The sequence below is a fragment of the Lontra canadensis genome, unplaced genomic scaffold (genome assembly GCF_010015895.1).
Source record: "Lontra canadensis isolate GAN:19392208 unplaced genomic scaffold, GSC_riverotter_1.0 scaffold32, whole genome shotgun sequence".
Classification (NCBI taxonomy): domain Eukaryota; kingdom Metazoa; phylum Chordata; class Mammalia; order Carnivora; family Mustelidae; genus Lontra; species Lontra canadensis.
Window position 1 is genome coordinate 14065491 of NW_022631026.1, and position 16732 is coordinate 14082222.

Consider the following 16732-nt stretch of genomic DNA (forward strand, 5'->3'; position numbering starts at 1 on the left):
CAAAATCCCACCACTCTGGACATTGTGTTTTATTTACCCAAATCTTTCTTTTATACTGTTAATATACTTTTCAGAAATAAAAAATACTGTTTTGTAACCTATCTTTTCCTTTAGTAACATTGCAAGAAACGTTTCCCCTGTCAGTCTATATTCTTCTACAACAGGGACTAAGACCCATTCTGCATACCTGCCATAATTTACTCGGACTTCTTGTTGACCATCAGTTTAGTTCTACTTTTTTATATTATTAACAACACTGAAATGAACATCTTGTATGTACAACTTTGTGTATATCCCTGATTATATCCTTAGAATAAAATTTTAAAATACAACCATGAGAAAAAAGTGTTTGCATTTCTTATTTTCAAGATTTTTGTTACTTGTTCTAATTTTAAATTGACTGGCAAATCCACTCGGGATTTCTCAGTTAATGCCCTTGGCTTCCTGGAGACTGGAGGTGACTCCGTGTCCTGGGTTCTGATGGCAGCATCTCAGGGTACTCTAGGAGTCCAGCTGCTTGCTGCCAAGAAGAAGCGGTGTTAAATTAATGTGCGATGTCATCACCCAGGGTGGCCCCTTATCTCATCACTGACCCTCTTGAATGTTCTTCTCCAGTTGGTAGTACTGCAAAGTGTTTCAGAGCATGGATTTGGGAAGGCCTGGGTTTGGATCTCTGCTTCTCTTATAATTTTGTGACCTTGGGAAAATGACTGCATCTCTTTTCAGTTTCCTCTTAGATTTGTTATTGCTGTGACTCCCTGCTGAGCACAACCATCCAAACCCTGCCCATTTGCAGTTTATGAAGGATTGACTTATTTTATGATTGTGATCAAAGCTGAAGACTTTGGGTTCTATGCTCTCCAGATAGGAGAAAATTTTACTGTATCAGAATTTGCTTGGTGTTGAGAAGTGAAACAGTGATGCGGAGTCAAAGGGAGTTAGAGAAAGCACCTTAGGAATCAACTAGTGCGGCTAGTTGAAGTGCAGCTTTGCAACAGGAGAAGCCAAGCCAGAGAGGTAAGGATCAGCCCTATTTGTAAATTTCCATCATCAGTCCTTACACTCTGGCTGTTTTCTAATAGCCTCCTTCACCAGTATTATATAGCCCTCTAAAGCAACAGAGGCAAACGGGAAAAGTAAATGGCACTTCCCATAGAACTTGAAGCATGGAAGGTTGCGATGTTTGACCTGCCAAAGGTCTTATGGGAAACAGTGGGAAGTGTGAACAATCCCCAGGGCAAGAGGGACGCAGTCTGTGGGCCATCATTGGCTAGACCTGGCTTTTTATGGGTCCCATCCTGGCATCATCAGGAGCTGAGGTAGGTTTAGCACAATTGAGCTCTCAGTTTTAAGCACACTGATTGCCAAAAACAAAAAGGAAGCTCGTTTGTTTAACAGTAGTTTTTAACTACAAATCCAAAGCATTTAAATCCATCTTTAGAGACACTTTTATTTCTAAACTTAAATTCAAGGGAAAAATTATCACATGGATCTTGACAGCATACATCCCAGTCTTCACCTCCGATCTCTTCTGAGCACAGAAATGCATTCAGTGAAACTGAGAAAACGTCCCTCCAATGATCTGATTAACTACTTTTCAAGAATAACTGGAGATCCACAGTGCCCACAATCCTTTCTCCCTGGTGAAGAAGAATCCTGTGGCTCATCCTCATTAAAAACCCCTTTCCTGAAAATAAAATAGGATGAAATCAAAGAGGGAGACAAACCATCAGAGACTCTTAACGATAGGGAACAAACTGAGGGCTGCTGGAGGGCAAGTGGGTGGGGAGATGACTGGGTGATGGGCGTTAAGGAGGACACGTGATATAATGAATACTGGGTGTTATATATAACTGATGAATCACTAAACTCTGCCTCTGAAACTTATAATAATATACTATATGTTAATTAAATTGAATTTAAATAAACAATTTAAACAATTAAAAAATAGATCCATATAAATTAGGCCCTAGTTAATATGCAAATGTGAGAAAAATCAATCATGAAATTTGAAGATTCATTCATTGACTGAATCCGACAACTGTAAAATTAATGATATGGGAAAAAAAATTCCCTTTCCTGGGAAATCAGGGCTAAGACATGCCTCAAGGGCCCACATAGTCCTCTATTCATCCATTCACAACTTTTTCCTAAGGGCTATTCTAAGCCAGAAGCTGGATTAAGGCACTGGCCAACAGGAACTGATAAATTACAGATGAAAGAATAAGATAGGACCAGAAAAAAGCAAACTGATAAGCTGTAACCATTTTCACCTGCGAATCTCCATATGCTAGAGTTGTGGAAGCAAGGTCCTTTAACCTCTGTGCAACACTGTTGCCTTCACACCAGCAGGAAGCTACTTAGGCTAGGGGTCTAGGTTGTATCTATGTTACCTGTGGTTTTGATGGTGCCACTGAGTGTTCAGTAAGTACTTGCTGAGAGAGGGGCTCACATCGTCTCTGAGCCATTAGGTCTTTCCCTAAACCTATGGATGTATTGTCTGACCCCTTCTGGAGCCTGGATCACAGCCTTCCCTTAGTCCAAACCGCCTTCTTATTCTGGGGCTAAGACATTTCTTTTCCAAGCCTACTCCCAGAGCCCCATGTGTCTCTCTGTGTCCCCAGCCCAGTTCATGCCTCCAGCTTACAGCAAGAATCAAGAGAAAAGCAGCAAAGTGTGTCTTTCTTTTTCACTTTCAGCTTCACAATAGAGTTTTAAAATCAATACTGAAATAGGAGCACCTCAGTGGCCCAGTTAGTTAAGTGTGAGACTCTTGATTTTAGCTCAGGTCATGATCTCAGGGTTGTGAGAACAAGCCCCTCAGTGCGCTCCACACTTGGCGCAGGCCCGCGTAAGATTATCCCTCACCCTCTGCTCCACAACTCTCTAAAATAAATAAATACATACATAAATAAATAAATAAGCAATAAATATTGAAATTACTGATTTAAAGTAATATTTAAGATAAATACTGAACTCACTAAATTAACAGAATAGAAACCTGATTCTGTTAATGTAGTTCCTCATTCCTCTCTTTTTCTTTGATATTTTATTTATTTATCTGAGAGAGAGACAGAGAGTTCACAAGCAGGGGGAACGGTAAGCAGAGGGAGAGGGAGACACAGATTCCGGCTGAGCACGGAGCCCGATGTGGGATTTGATCCCAGAACCCTGGGATCATGACCTGAGTCAAAGGCAGACATTTAACAAATTGAGCCACCCAGGCACCCCCTCATTCCTATTTTTAAGGAAAAAGTTCAAGCCTTTCATTCTGGGCACTCATACCACAGCTAGAATTCTGGAAAAAGTTAGGAAAGGCACAATACATAGTATAATTATTCCTAAAACCAAGCCCATAGGAAGAACGTCCTTGTGACGCAGAGTAGTGTAAGATGAGCTCAGCCAAAGGAAATGGAAAAAATGAGGTACATCAGGAGCCATTCTGGCCTAGCACAAACTAGCTTGGCTGCCACCAGCATGGAACTGTGGCTCCCATCTACGGGGAGCCCTCCGAGGCCCTGAAACCTGAGTGCTACACACAGAGTCTCATGGAGTCCTCAGCAGCAAACCTATGGGTCATTATTATTCCCTTCCCACAAATGAGGAAACAGGAGATTTGAGAGGCTAGCTTCCATATTTGTAGGTGACAGAGCTGGGATTAAAATCCAAGTCTGGAGGCGCCTGGGTGGCTCAGTCTGTTAAATGACTGACTCTTGGTTTTGGCTCTTGTCATGATCTCGGGGTCATGAGATCAAGTTCCACACTCAGCAGGGAGTCTGCTTCAGATTCTGTCTCTCTGTTTCTCTCTCTCTCTCTCTCTCTCTCTCTCAAATAAATAGATAAAATCTTTTAAAAAAATTCAAGTCTCCCTGAGTCCATCGCTCAATATCTTGCTATATTTAACTACTATATTATATTTAACTATATTTAACTACTGCTTTTTTTAATGCATAGGACCAGATCCTTTGATTTCTATAGTCCATTCCCAATACAATGAGTTGCATCTACTACAAAGCATGCTTTGGTTGTAGTTATTAATGATGCCATTGTGCTTCATGAAAACGGTTAAAAACAATCATTACTTTTGATTAAAATGACACGTTTATGTCATTTTATAAATGTTATATTATTAATTGCTTCAGCACCTCTATGAGGTAGGCATGTCCTTGTTTTACAGATGGGCAACCGAAGTTCAGAGAGTTTAATGACTTGTACATCTGTCCACCCACCAGTGTTAGGTGGATCCAGCACTAGCACGACCCTGAGAGTGACCCCTGCACAAATGCTGTGCCCTAGGTCTCTAGCTTGCCACACCCTAGGCTCTTCCCTGAGGCCCAGCCCCTACTAAATTCAGTTCTCCTGGTTATGCAGGTTATACTGCTTTCCGTCCTCCTGTCAGATACTGGTGTTCGCCATCCACTGGGAAAGGCTGGCACAGTAAATTAATGAGAGTAAGGAACCCTGAACACAAATACAGCCACAACTCCAAGACTTGATGTGAGAGGCAGCTTCTTCATGGGCCCTTAGACTGGAAGCTTCTTGGAGACAGCAGCTGTGAATCATTTATCGCCATACCTCCAACCTTGGCCTTGGCTTGATGCACAGTAGATACATGATACTTCTTGAATGACAAATGAACGAATAATCAATAAACACTTGTGAGTCTGGAGTTCATGATCTTCTTACCTAGTGCTTCCTCTTTCAACTTGTTCTTGGCATTTGGAGAAGATAGAAAGAACCCCAGGGAGTCTTGCTGAGCCCCAGATCAGGTAGGAGGTAAGAGGGGCTGTGTGCTGCCAGCTCCCCTTCCCAGCCTCCCTCCCCGACTCTCTTGCCTCCCTGCTTCTTGTTGACTCAGATCCCTGACCCCAGAGGTTTCCCTCTGTACCCTGGGAGGGGACTGGGGAGGTCTTTTACAGTTCCAGGAAACCATTCACCTCCACTTCCCAGTCCCAGATTATTCACTGGGAAAACTGGGCCCTTTTCATCTGGGATCCAGGGATTGCCACCCCCCACCCCCGGAGAATGTTAAGATCCAATTTTATATAAAGAAGGGCTTCTTGTATTTCTTCTTTCTATTTTAGGGAGAAAGAGAAGGAAGATTGATCCCAGTTTTCAACATGGATTGAAAATGGAGTTTTGCCAATTTTCTACATTTTACCCTGTAGTTCTCCGCCAGCCAAGGTAGGAGGGGAACAAGCAGCCTGTGTTCCTGGAGCATTTTTCTGAGAACAGGAAAATGTCAGTGATTTGGATAATTGAATGTCTGGATTAAAATTTACCTATGCTACATCTTTGAATAAAAAGAATTTTGATTAACCAATATCAGCAAAGCAAACAGGATGATAAAGTAGAATTTCTGTCTGATTTAATGAAAAAACTATATTGATTGTATACATAAGTAATGTTAATTGTGATCCAATTTAATCTCCTTATTAAAACATATCCCATAAGACCCTCTACTAATCAGGAAAGATTTATTACTCTAGTTTGGGTATGTAACTGGCCTTCTTGGGTTTTGTTAGTTTTGACAATTCTGAGTTCAGTTTTCCTCTTGTCAGAGACTGCTGGCATCTATGAGGTTTCACCACGGTTTTACCTGAGGAAAGTTCTCCTGGGAAGGGCCTGCCAGGGAGTTATTTTTCAGGACCAGTCTTGGCCTGAGGAATGTGATGAAGCTGCCTGGCTCTCTGGGTGTCGGGGTGGGCATGCTGTGGGCTGTAAAAGGGGTTGGAATGTAGATGGAAAGGTCTTTGGACAGAATTCCAAGAGCAGATGAATCTCCACTTTGGTTTTGCAATCTTCAGTAGCATGGAGATCTTTCAGCATGCTGCTTTACCTGATAAAATTTTTAAAAGAGGTGAAGAAATTGGCTTGTGATGCAATAATTCCATCCGTGCCCAAATATCTTGTAAACAAGGAGAGCTTTCGAGTGCAGAGTGACGTTGCTTTCACGGCCTTCCAGGGGCAAGGCGGTGCTGAAGGAAAAAGGTGACAAGGAGCTGAGGGAGTCTGATGAGGGCCCTTTCCTCTCGTGGACCAGGAAACCCTGCCAACCATTTGTGGGCACCTGACTCTCTTTCCCAGTCAAGTCTGGCCTCAGAGCTGGAAGGCTCTCCAGATATTACCTGGGCAAAACCATTACAATTGGCTGAAATAGAAACATCTGCCTGGTAAGACACCCCAGTTCCCTGAATAGACCAGCAGAAAGTCAATCACACCAGATGGTGAGAACTTAAGCCTTCTACCACCTCAGCTGAAGGGATTGTGTCACTCCACTCTGCTGCCTCTGGCCTGGCCCCACATATTTACAGAGAAAACATCCAAACGTAGCAGCAAGATCAATCATGCATCTTCAAGCATCACCAACAGAAGTCCCACCATGGTGTTCCATGTCACTAGCCTCTGAGTGCCTTGTGGACTCTCTCTTCTCTGCTACTCCCACCCCCTACACACATGCACACACACACACATGCACGCACACACAGATTTGTGTCATCCCAGCTCCTCTTCAAAACTTTCCTGGACCGTGCCCACCACAGTAGTCTCTCCATCAGCTGAATTCCCAGGAACTCATTATTCTCTCTGCCAGAGAGTCTTCTCAGAAGAGTGGAAAGCTCTTAAGCAAGCACTTCACTATCTTTCACAATGCCTTCCACTGAACTGGCACTTAGTTCTGGCTTTCTGGTTGATTGAGTCATTTCGGTATAGTAAATATGCACAGAGAAGCTCCTCCTCCTTCCCACTTATTTCCATATGTATCCCCCTCCCCTAGGCCTTCTAGAGCCCAGGCATCCCTGCCCTGTTGGTCAGTTGTGTGGCTGGGCATTAAAGTCATTTCCTCTCAGTTTCCTCAGTGGAAACTAATGGGGTTGGGCGTCTAGTCCGTAAGAAACTTTTCCAGTGTTACCTGACAGGTTTATGTGATACATGACTTTTCAAAGAGTCATTTAGTTATTTCTTCAGGTGGTAGCTTCATAATTTCATTTTCAAACTTTGAAGGAAGAAAATTAAGCTTTTTTGGTCTCATTTGTCTTTGTGACTTGTCTTTATCTTGATTAGCCAAGCTCCTTTCTGCCCCAGGAAAAATGTAAAGCACTGTCCTCAGCGTTGTCCTGGGATCTATCAAGGACTGCTCACCCCTGCCCCAACCCCTTCTGCAGGGATTCATGTAGAACTGCCTCCACCTACCCTAGGCCTCTGCCCCCCATCCTCCCCTGACCTTCTCTAGCACAGCCCCCCTGCCCTGCTGGCCACACTGACGTCTGAGTGATGAAGGTTCTGAGCACTTTGCCTTCTGAACAGGCCCAATTGTCTCATCCCCTCGACCCCCTCAAGACTGCTGCCTTTCATTTGAAAGTTTTATTGTTTTGCTATTTGTTTCTGTTTGTTTCCTATAAACAGACCCCTTCTCCTTCCCTCTCCATGACCTTCATGCTGAGATGACCACAGGGGCTTTCCAGACCTTTGCTTTCTCCACACCTACAATCCAAACCACCAGATGTGACTTGTATCTACATCTTCCCTCCCCAAAAAAATTTCTTTCAAAATGAGAGCCAGAAAGTCAGCTAGACTGTCAGCTAGAACCCCATCAACCTACCCAAGAGGACTGGTAGTCTCCGGGGAGGGGAGTAGTGGGGAGGGGGAGGCACAACACATGTCCATTCACACCTCCCTAGACAGATCTGCCCTGCTCCTACCCCAGGCCATTGAAATGCTCCCAAGAGTGCTCATAGCTATATGCGCTGCCAAACCCAGTGGGATGAGTACATGCCATGCTTCCTAGACCAGAGCTCTCAGAAAGCCAAAAATATATCGCCGTCATGTTGAAGTACCCATGCACTGGGGACTGGCACATAGCTGTGAGCGGCAAACTTTGTTGAACGAATGAATGAATGAGTAGCCATTTGGGCCAGGCTCCTTCCTCCACACACAGATTTCTCATTTCCTTTACCCTTCAAACTCATGCCTGCATGCCATGACCGGCTTCTCCTCCTCCTCCTTCCCGTCCTACTCTCATTGTCTACTGTAATAATATTTGTGAACAGGTTACCCCTCTAGGATTTAAACTAAGCAATACCAAGTCTTTTGCCTTTCTTTACAGAACGTTCTGCCTTTTGACCATTATCTTCCTTCTACTTGGACTCTCTCCAAATGGTCCACCTCCCTTCTGAGTTGTAAAGCTGAGAAAGAGGTTAGGTTTATGAAGCCAAACCATTAGGTTTTATCTACTCAGATGGGAGCCTCGGAGAGTTTGGTTTCTAGCTCTCAGAGGGCATAATAAGTTTGAATTAGCCAGAATGACAAAATTACCCCAAAAGCAGTGACTTCTTCCATGCACCGGCCATAGCTGCAGTGAGGTGTGACCCCTGCTCATTGTGTTATGAGCGGATCGGAGGAGGCCTGTGACACTGTGAGACTGTCTTTACAATCAAGGTGGGAATTAATTGGCAAGAGCATGATGATCCAGGATACCACTGTGGTCTCGGCACTTCCACTGGGAGGCTTATCGTCCTCTTCTGTTTACCAAGGTCTTTTAAAAATTATTATTATTATTAAACACCTAGGATTGTGGGGTTCATGAGCTGCATGATAGGAAGGCTTAAGCTCAAGTTGTCTAAGTTGCTTTTGGAAGAGGATCAAAACCCAAGTTGAAGCTCCTTCCCGCCTGACTCACAAGGCCATTGTTATTATATTTAGCTTTGGATAAACTTTCCTAGGGAAGGTGATTGCTCACAGCAGTTCATTTGAAACGTACAGGCTTAGATCTGGCTTCATGTGTGAGCGCAGGCCTGTCATCGTGCATTCCAGGTCACTCTCCGAAATGAATTTGTCTTTCCTCAACGTTTCTCGGAGCCGGGGAGCAGACATTCCTCCGGCTCTGCATTAATCCAATTACCAAACACCTGCAGACGCGCAATAACAGTGTGGGAGCCAAGAGCCTCAGAAATGGTTTTATAGCCGAATGTAATCTGCTGTCCTGCTATCAGGAGTCAGGTTACACACCTGCCAAGATCCAAGCCAAAAACATAACATTCACGGCTCTTACTCCAGGCAGGAATGTTCGGTGCACAGTAGAGAGACAGAATGACAGACATTTTAACTGGACTGCCCCAGAGCCCATTAAACATCTTGAACTTCTTAGTAATTATATTCAAAGTCATTTTAGTACCAAAATATTTATAAGAAATGTATGACAAAACAGGATTTTTCTTCCAGGGACAGTTATAGCAGAACCTTCCCTCGCCAAATAGAATTCAATGAGCTTGATGACTCAGGCCTACCCCTTGTGCTGCAGAGGAGGTCAGAGGCGGCTTCTTACCAGTAATCTCCAACGTGTCTGTGGCCATGAGGATGCCGGAAATGAGAAAATAATCCCATCCCACATACAAATTCTACCATATACGCTTCCAAATAATGTAGATGTTCAGAGACCAAAGAGCCCTGGTGTTCCCAAAGATCCTGAACTCAAGCCTAAAACCAGGGACTCAGAAACACACCGATGCTTTTCTCCAAACACAGCCACCTCCGAAGGAAATGCAAGAAGGCCTTGCAGAGCTCTTTTCGAGAGTCTGTCAGAAACAACTCAACACAGGCCTTGATGGAGAAGTAGCTGCTCATTTTCACTTCTGAGCCGGTTTTGAGGAAGTTGTATCGCTGCCTATGGCAAGAGTGGAATAAATCATTCACAGAAAGCCCTCAGTTCTATGTTTCTCACCAGAAACAAATTTCTCTACAAGCTGAGTGACCATATTATCTGTCACCAACCTGAGCTCTTAAAGGATAAGGACAGTATCGCCCCGTGTCTGTGTCCTCAGGACCTCGTGGGGACTGGGCCTGAAATGCAGTGTTCCCTAGGGAGATGTCCACTGGATGAATTTCTGGGTCAAGGGGCACTTCCCATGATTCACCTTTCCTCCCACCCGCCCCCCCACAAACACAAAAACACTGGAAACATGAGGGGCCAGGACATGAGAAAGTAGTAAGTTTCCTGGGGAAGAAGGCAAAAAACGGGTGTATCCTTTACACATGGCCTCCCTTGAGTTACCCACCCTCGCCTTGGAGCAAACCTCCCCTTGAATCAAGGTTTCCAAAGGCCCTCAGACAGCCTGCCACTTTCCACAGCAGAGCAGTCACAAGAGCCCAGACCCCTCAGCTGGCACTTCGGCAGCAATAAAACATGACACGGGATTGACCTCTGTGCATGTGTGAGTCTGTCCTTCCACTGGACACAAGCTGCCCACAGGCAGGAAGTGGCATCATGTTTCTCACCCACGTCAGCTTTTGTCCCACGTGGCACCCCAGGTCCAGGCACTCAGCAAGTAGAGAGAGTTCCTTAGCATTTACTCTCCTTGAATTTTCTTTAAAACACACACACACACACACACACACACACACACACAGCTTAGAGGCCACAGCTCACTTGGTTTCCAGCTGTATTCCAAGTCTCTGCTAGCCAGAGTGGCCCAGGGACCAGCAGCCTTGGCACCACCTGTGAGCTTGTTAAAACTACGGAATCCAAAGCCCTATTACTAAACCCACAGGGAAAGCACCTGCATTTTAGCAGATCCTCAGGAGATTCAAATGTGAGAAAGACTAGGGAGCCTAGTTAAGGTATAACTGCCTCTTCTAGGAACACATCCTGCAGAGCTTTGAGAAGTCCCTATCTCTGACAGAGTGAATTGCACACGCTGTGCACTTCTCAGTCTAGCTCCCCATCCTGGAGAGACACGCTGATGATCCGAGAGGTCTGAATGGAAGAGAAGAGAAGGCAAACAGCAGTGCCCTGTGCCTGAAGGGATGATTCTCAGTGTCCAGAGCGAGCGAGCATGGAGCTGGAAGCCAGACGGCCAGAAGCTGGCTCCGGAGCAGCATTCCGGGGCTGGGGCTCCATCTGCTAGCCCCTCCCGTGGAGCCCTGTGTTCCCAGCCCACATGTAACCTTCAGCCCCTGCCCAGAGCAGTCAGCGTGACAGTAATAATAGTAGTCACAAGAAAATGCAACCTCGATCATGCTAACAACTTCTGAAAAGTAAAATGCTCGGGATATGATTTCAATTAAAACTCACATTGTCTGACTTGTCTCTCTGCATAGCAGAAGTTCACCTCCTCTTGCCCTCTTCCCTCCTTGTTTCAAAACTAAGGCAGACAGGAGGAGCTGTGGCAATGCCCACTCTCACCTTGAGGTGCAGGGTTCTGTGTGCCCCACATCACTTCCCCCCTGCCCTGGTCTGCTGATCCCCTACAAAAAAAAAAAAAAAAAAAAAGCCCAAAAACAGAAACAAAAAAAAAGCCCTTCATATTAACCTCATCCGAAGGATTGTGAGTAGAGCCCAAGTTCCTCTCCCTCTCTCTCTTTCTCTCTTCACCCTCGTTCCCTCTTTCCTGCCCTCTCTCTCCTTCTTTCTCTGTCTTTCTCTCTCACACTCAGTTTATTCATAAAGCGTTGCAAACTTAAAAGGAAACTGCTCTCCCACAAATGGAAAGAGCCTAAATTTTTTGCCAGAGCTCCTCTCAGGCAGACAGGGCAATGACTCACCTCATTTGTGCTGAAGGACACTTCTTCGAAATCAGTTCTGATCACCTAGCAGGTGAGTGCCAGACAGCCAGGTGGGGATGGGGAAACACTGACCTCCTCAGAATCCTGGTGCATAATTTCCCCAAGGAAACAGAAGTGCTGTCATCCTCCAGATCTCTAATGCCTCCTTTCAATGAGCTGCTGGGCAGAATACAACACATAAGGCCAGGGTCAAAGCCATTTGGGTATATGTGAACAACCAAACTTATGCTTCCTAAGAAATCTCTGAACTAATGCAGGAAGTATCTGTTTAGTGTCTGACCCTCCTTCTGAATCTTCTTCCCACCTTTTCTTATTCAAGTAATGCCTGTTCACAATGCCTTACAATTAGCTCAAATGTTATCTACACCTAAACTTTTCCAAATCTCCCCACATTTCCCAAATACTCTCTCCCATACTGCTTGGGGCAACTGTCTGCCTTTGATGGGGGTTTTCAGGAAAAACAAAATTAGCAATTATTGCTCAGATGGTATCTGTCTATTACTTTGGGAGGAATTAACTGTGACTTTGAAATTCAAATAAAGTGATTTCTGTAATAATGCCACATATATGTTCCTGATAAACCTCACATTTTGTAGAACCACACATTAAAAGCACCAGGGCTTAGGGGGAAAATGGTTAAGGGGAGACTGCTCAAAACATCTGAAATTTTAACCAGACTAACAAAAATAGTAACAAATAGTAATAATACAAATAAGAGAATAGTGAAATCACCACTGGCATTTGCTCCCAGCACCAAAGCCACTCCATCCCTTGCATCTTTAATTCCTTAATTTAATTTTTAATTGAATTCCCTTAACTTCTGCCTTTGAGACATAGGTCCTGGAGGGTATTTATATCTATGAGAAATCATCACCAAAATGCAATATATGACCCAAGGTGTAAAACCCTCCTCATCCATTGATTTTTTTTTTTTTTAACACTAGGGGAAATGTATTTGCAACTTCTTCATTTGCATAGAGATCTTCCCCCAAACAGTTTAAAACAGAAGAAAGGGTACTGGTACTAAGTGTACTGGTTATCGTATCAGTCACTTCTTGCTCTAAGGTAAAGCATTGTGCAGAATTTTCAGCTTCTTTTTTAAGGTCTTTATATACCACAAAGGCATTCTCTTTACCTGAGAACAAGTGAGCTTTCCTTTGTTCAAACATTAAAACATTTTGTTACAAGTCACCATTATACTGATGCTGCCTTGCCTATTGACAGAAACACACTGTAGCAGAATAGACTGTATGAGATATTCACCACTAATACTAGATGAGTGTTTCAAGTATGAGCTCCATGGTGGATAGAATTATGTCCCTTGGGAGGAGTCAAGACGGCGGAGAAGTAGCAGCTGAGACTACTTCAGGTTGCGGGAGATCAGCTAGATAGCTTATCTGAAGATTGCAAACACCTACAAATCCAATGGGAGATCGAAGAGAAGAAGAACAGCAATTCTAGAAACAGAAAATCCACCACTTTCTGAAAGGTAGGACTGGCGGAGAAGTGAATCCAAAGCGACAGGAAGATAGACCGCGGGGGGAGGGGCCGGCTCCCGGCAAGCGGCGGAGCAACGGAGCACAAAATCGGGACTTTTAAAAGTCTGTTCCGCTGAGGGACACCGCTCCAGAGGCTTAACCGGGGTGAAGCGCACGTGGGGTCAGAGTGGCCTCAGGTCCCGCAGGGCCACAGAAGGATCGGGGTGTCTGAGTGTCGCAGAGCTTACAGGTATTAGAACGGGGAAGCCGGCTACAGAGCCGAGGAGTGACTCTCAGCTCAGGATTACCTTGAACTGGTCGCAGGCTCGGTGAGCTCGGAGCGCGGCCGGAGGCCAGGGTGACGGGAGTAACTGGGCGCTGTTCTCTGAGGGCGCACTGAGGAGTGGGGCCCCGAGCTCTCGGCTCCTCCGGGCCGGAGACTGGGCGGCCGCCATCTTCATTCCCGTCCTCTGGACTCTACGGAAAGCGCTCAGGGAACAAAAGCTCCTGAAAGCAAACCCGAGCGGATTACTCAGCCCGGCGCCTGGTAAGGGCGGTGCAACTCCGCCTGGGGCAAAGACACTTGAGAATCACTACAACAGGCCCCTCCCCCAGAAGATCAACAAGAAATCCAGCCAGGACCAAGTTCACCTACCAAGGAGTGCAGGTTCAATACCAAGGAGAGCAGCGGGATTCCAGAGGAGGAGAAAGCAAAGCACAGAACTCATGGCTTTCTCCCCATGATTCTTTAGCCTTGCAGTTAATTTAATTTTTTTTCTTTTTCAAATTTTTTTTCTCTTCTTCTGCCAATTTTTTTTAACTTTTACCCTTTTCTTTTTTAACAGTTTTTAACTAGCTTATCTAATATATATATATTTTTTCTTTTTTAATTTTTTTCTTTTTTCGTTTTCTTTTTTTAATTGTTTCCTTTTTTTTTTTTTTCTTTCTGAACCTCTTTTTATCCCTTTTCTCCCCCCTCACGATTTGGGATCTCTTCTGATTTGGTTAAAGCATATTTTCCTAGGGTTGTTGCCACCCTTTTAGTATTTTACTTGCTCCTTCATATACTCTTATCTGGACAAAATGACAAGGCGGAAAAATTCACCACAAAAATAAGAACAAGAGGCAGTACCAAAGGCTAGGGACCTAATCAATACAGACATTGGTAATATGTCAGATCTAGAGTTCAGAATGACGATTCTCAAGGTTCTAGCCGGGCTCGAAAAACGCATGGAAGATATTAGAGAAACCCTCTCGGGAGATATAAAGACCCTTTCTGGAGAAATAAAAGAATTAAAATCTAACCAAGTTGAAATCAAAAAAGCTATTAATGAGGTGCAATCAAAAATGGAGGCTCTCACTGCTAGGATAAATGAGGCAGAAGAAAGAATTAGCAATATAGAAGACCAAATGACAGAAAATAAAGAAGCTGAGCAAAAGAGGGACAAACAGCTACTGGGCCACGAGGGGAGAATTCGAGAGGTAAGTGACATCATAAGACGAAACAACATTAGAATAATTGGGATTCCAGAAGAAGAAGAAAGAGAGAGGGGAGCAGAAGGTATACTGGAGAGAATTATTGGAGAGAATTTCCCCAATATGGCAAAGGGAACAAGCATCAAAATCCAGGAGGTTCAGAGAACCCCCCTCAAAATCAATAAGAATAGGTCCACACCCCATCACCTAATAGTAAAATTTACAAGTCTTAGTGACAAAGAGAAAATCCTGAAAGCAGCCCGGGAAAAGAAGTCTGTAACATACAATGGTAAAAATATTAGATTGGCAGCAGACTTATCCACAGAGACCTGGCAGGCCAGAAAGAGCTGGCATGATATATTCAGAGCACTAAACGAGAAAAACATGCAGCCAAGAATACTATATCCAGCTAGGCTATCATTGAAAATAGAAGGAGAGATTAAAAGCTTCCAGGACAAACAAAAACTGAAAGAATTTGCAAACACCAAACCAGCTCTACAGGAAATATTGAAAGGGGTCCTCTAAGCAAAGAGAGACCCTAAAAGTAGTAGATCAGAAAGGAACAGAGAACATATACAATAACAGTCACCTTACAGGCAATACAATGGCACTAAATTCATATCTCTCAATAGTTACCCTGAATGTTAATGGGCTAAATGCCCCAATCAAAAGACACAGGGTATCAGAATGGATAAAAAAACAAAACCCATCTATATGTTGCCTACAAGAAACTCTTTTTAGACCCAAAGATACCTCTAGATTTAAGGTGAGGTGGTGGAAAAGAATTTACCATGCTAATAGACATCAGAAGAAAGCAGGAGTGGCAATCCTTATATCAGATCAATTAGATTTTAAGCCAAAGACTATAATAAGAGATGAGGAAGGACACTATATCATATTCAAAGGATCTGTCCAACAAGAAGATCTAACAATTTTAAATATCTATGCCCCTAACGTGGGAGCAGCCAACTATATAAACCAATTAATAACAAAATCAAAGAAACATATCAACGATAATACAATAATAGTAGGGGACTTTAACACTCCCCTCACTGAAATGGACAGATCATCCAAGCAAAAGATCAACAAGGAAATAAAGGCCTTAAATGACACACTGGACCAGATGGACATCACAGATATATTCAGAACATTTCATCCCAAAGCAACAGAATACACATTCTTCTCTAGTGCACATGGAACATTCTCCAGAATAGATCACAACCTCATGCACATGGAACATTCTCCAGAATAGATCACATCCTCAGTCCTAAATCAGGTCTCAACCGGTATCAAAAGATTGGGATCATTCCCTGCATATTTTCAGACGACAATGCTCTGAAGCTAGAACTCAATCACAAGAGGAAATTTGGAAAGAACCCAAATACATGGAGACTAAACAGCATCCTTCTAAAGAATGAATGGGTCAACCAGGAAATTAAAGAAGAATGGAAAAAATTCATGGAAACAAATGATAATGAAAACACAATGGTTCAAAATCTGTGGGACACAACAAAGGCAGTCCTGACAGGAAAATATATAGCATTACAAGCCTTTCTCAAGAAACAAGAGAGGTCTCAGGTACACAACCTAACCCTACACCTAAAGGAGCTGGAGAAAGAACAAGAAAGAAAGCCTAAACCCAACAGAAGAGAAATCATAAAGATCAGAGCAGAAATCAATGAAATAGAAACCAAAAAAAAAAAAAAACAATAGAACAAATCAACGAAACTAGGAGCTGGTTCTTTGAAAGAATTAATAAGATCGATAAACCCCTGGCCAGACTTATCAAAAAGAAAAGAGAAAGAACCCAAATAAATAAAATCATGAATGAAAGAGGAGAGATCACAACTAACACCAAAGAAATACAGACAATTATAAGAACATACTATGAGCAACTCTACACCAACAAATTTGACAATCTGGAAGAAATGGATGCATTCCTAGATTCATATAAACTACCACAACTGAACCAGGAAGAAATAGAAAGCCTGAACAGACCCATAACCAGTAAGGAGATTGAAACAGTCATCAAAAATCTCCAAACAAACAAAAGCCCAGCTTCCTGGGGGAATTCTACCAAACATTTAAAGAAGAACTAATTCCTATTCTCCTGAAACTGTTCCAAAAAATAGAAATGGAAGGAAAACTTCCAAACTCATTTTATGAGGCCAGCATCACCTTGATCCCAAAACCAGACAAGGATCCCATCAAAAAAGAAA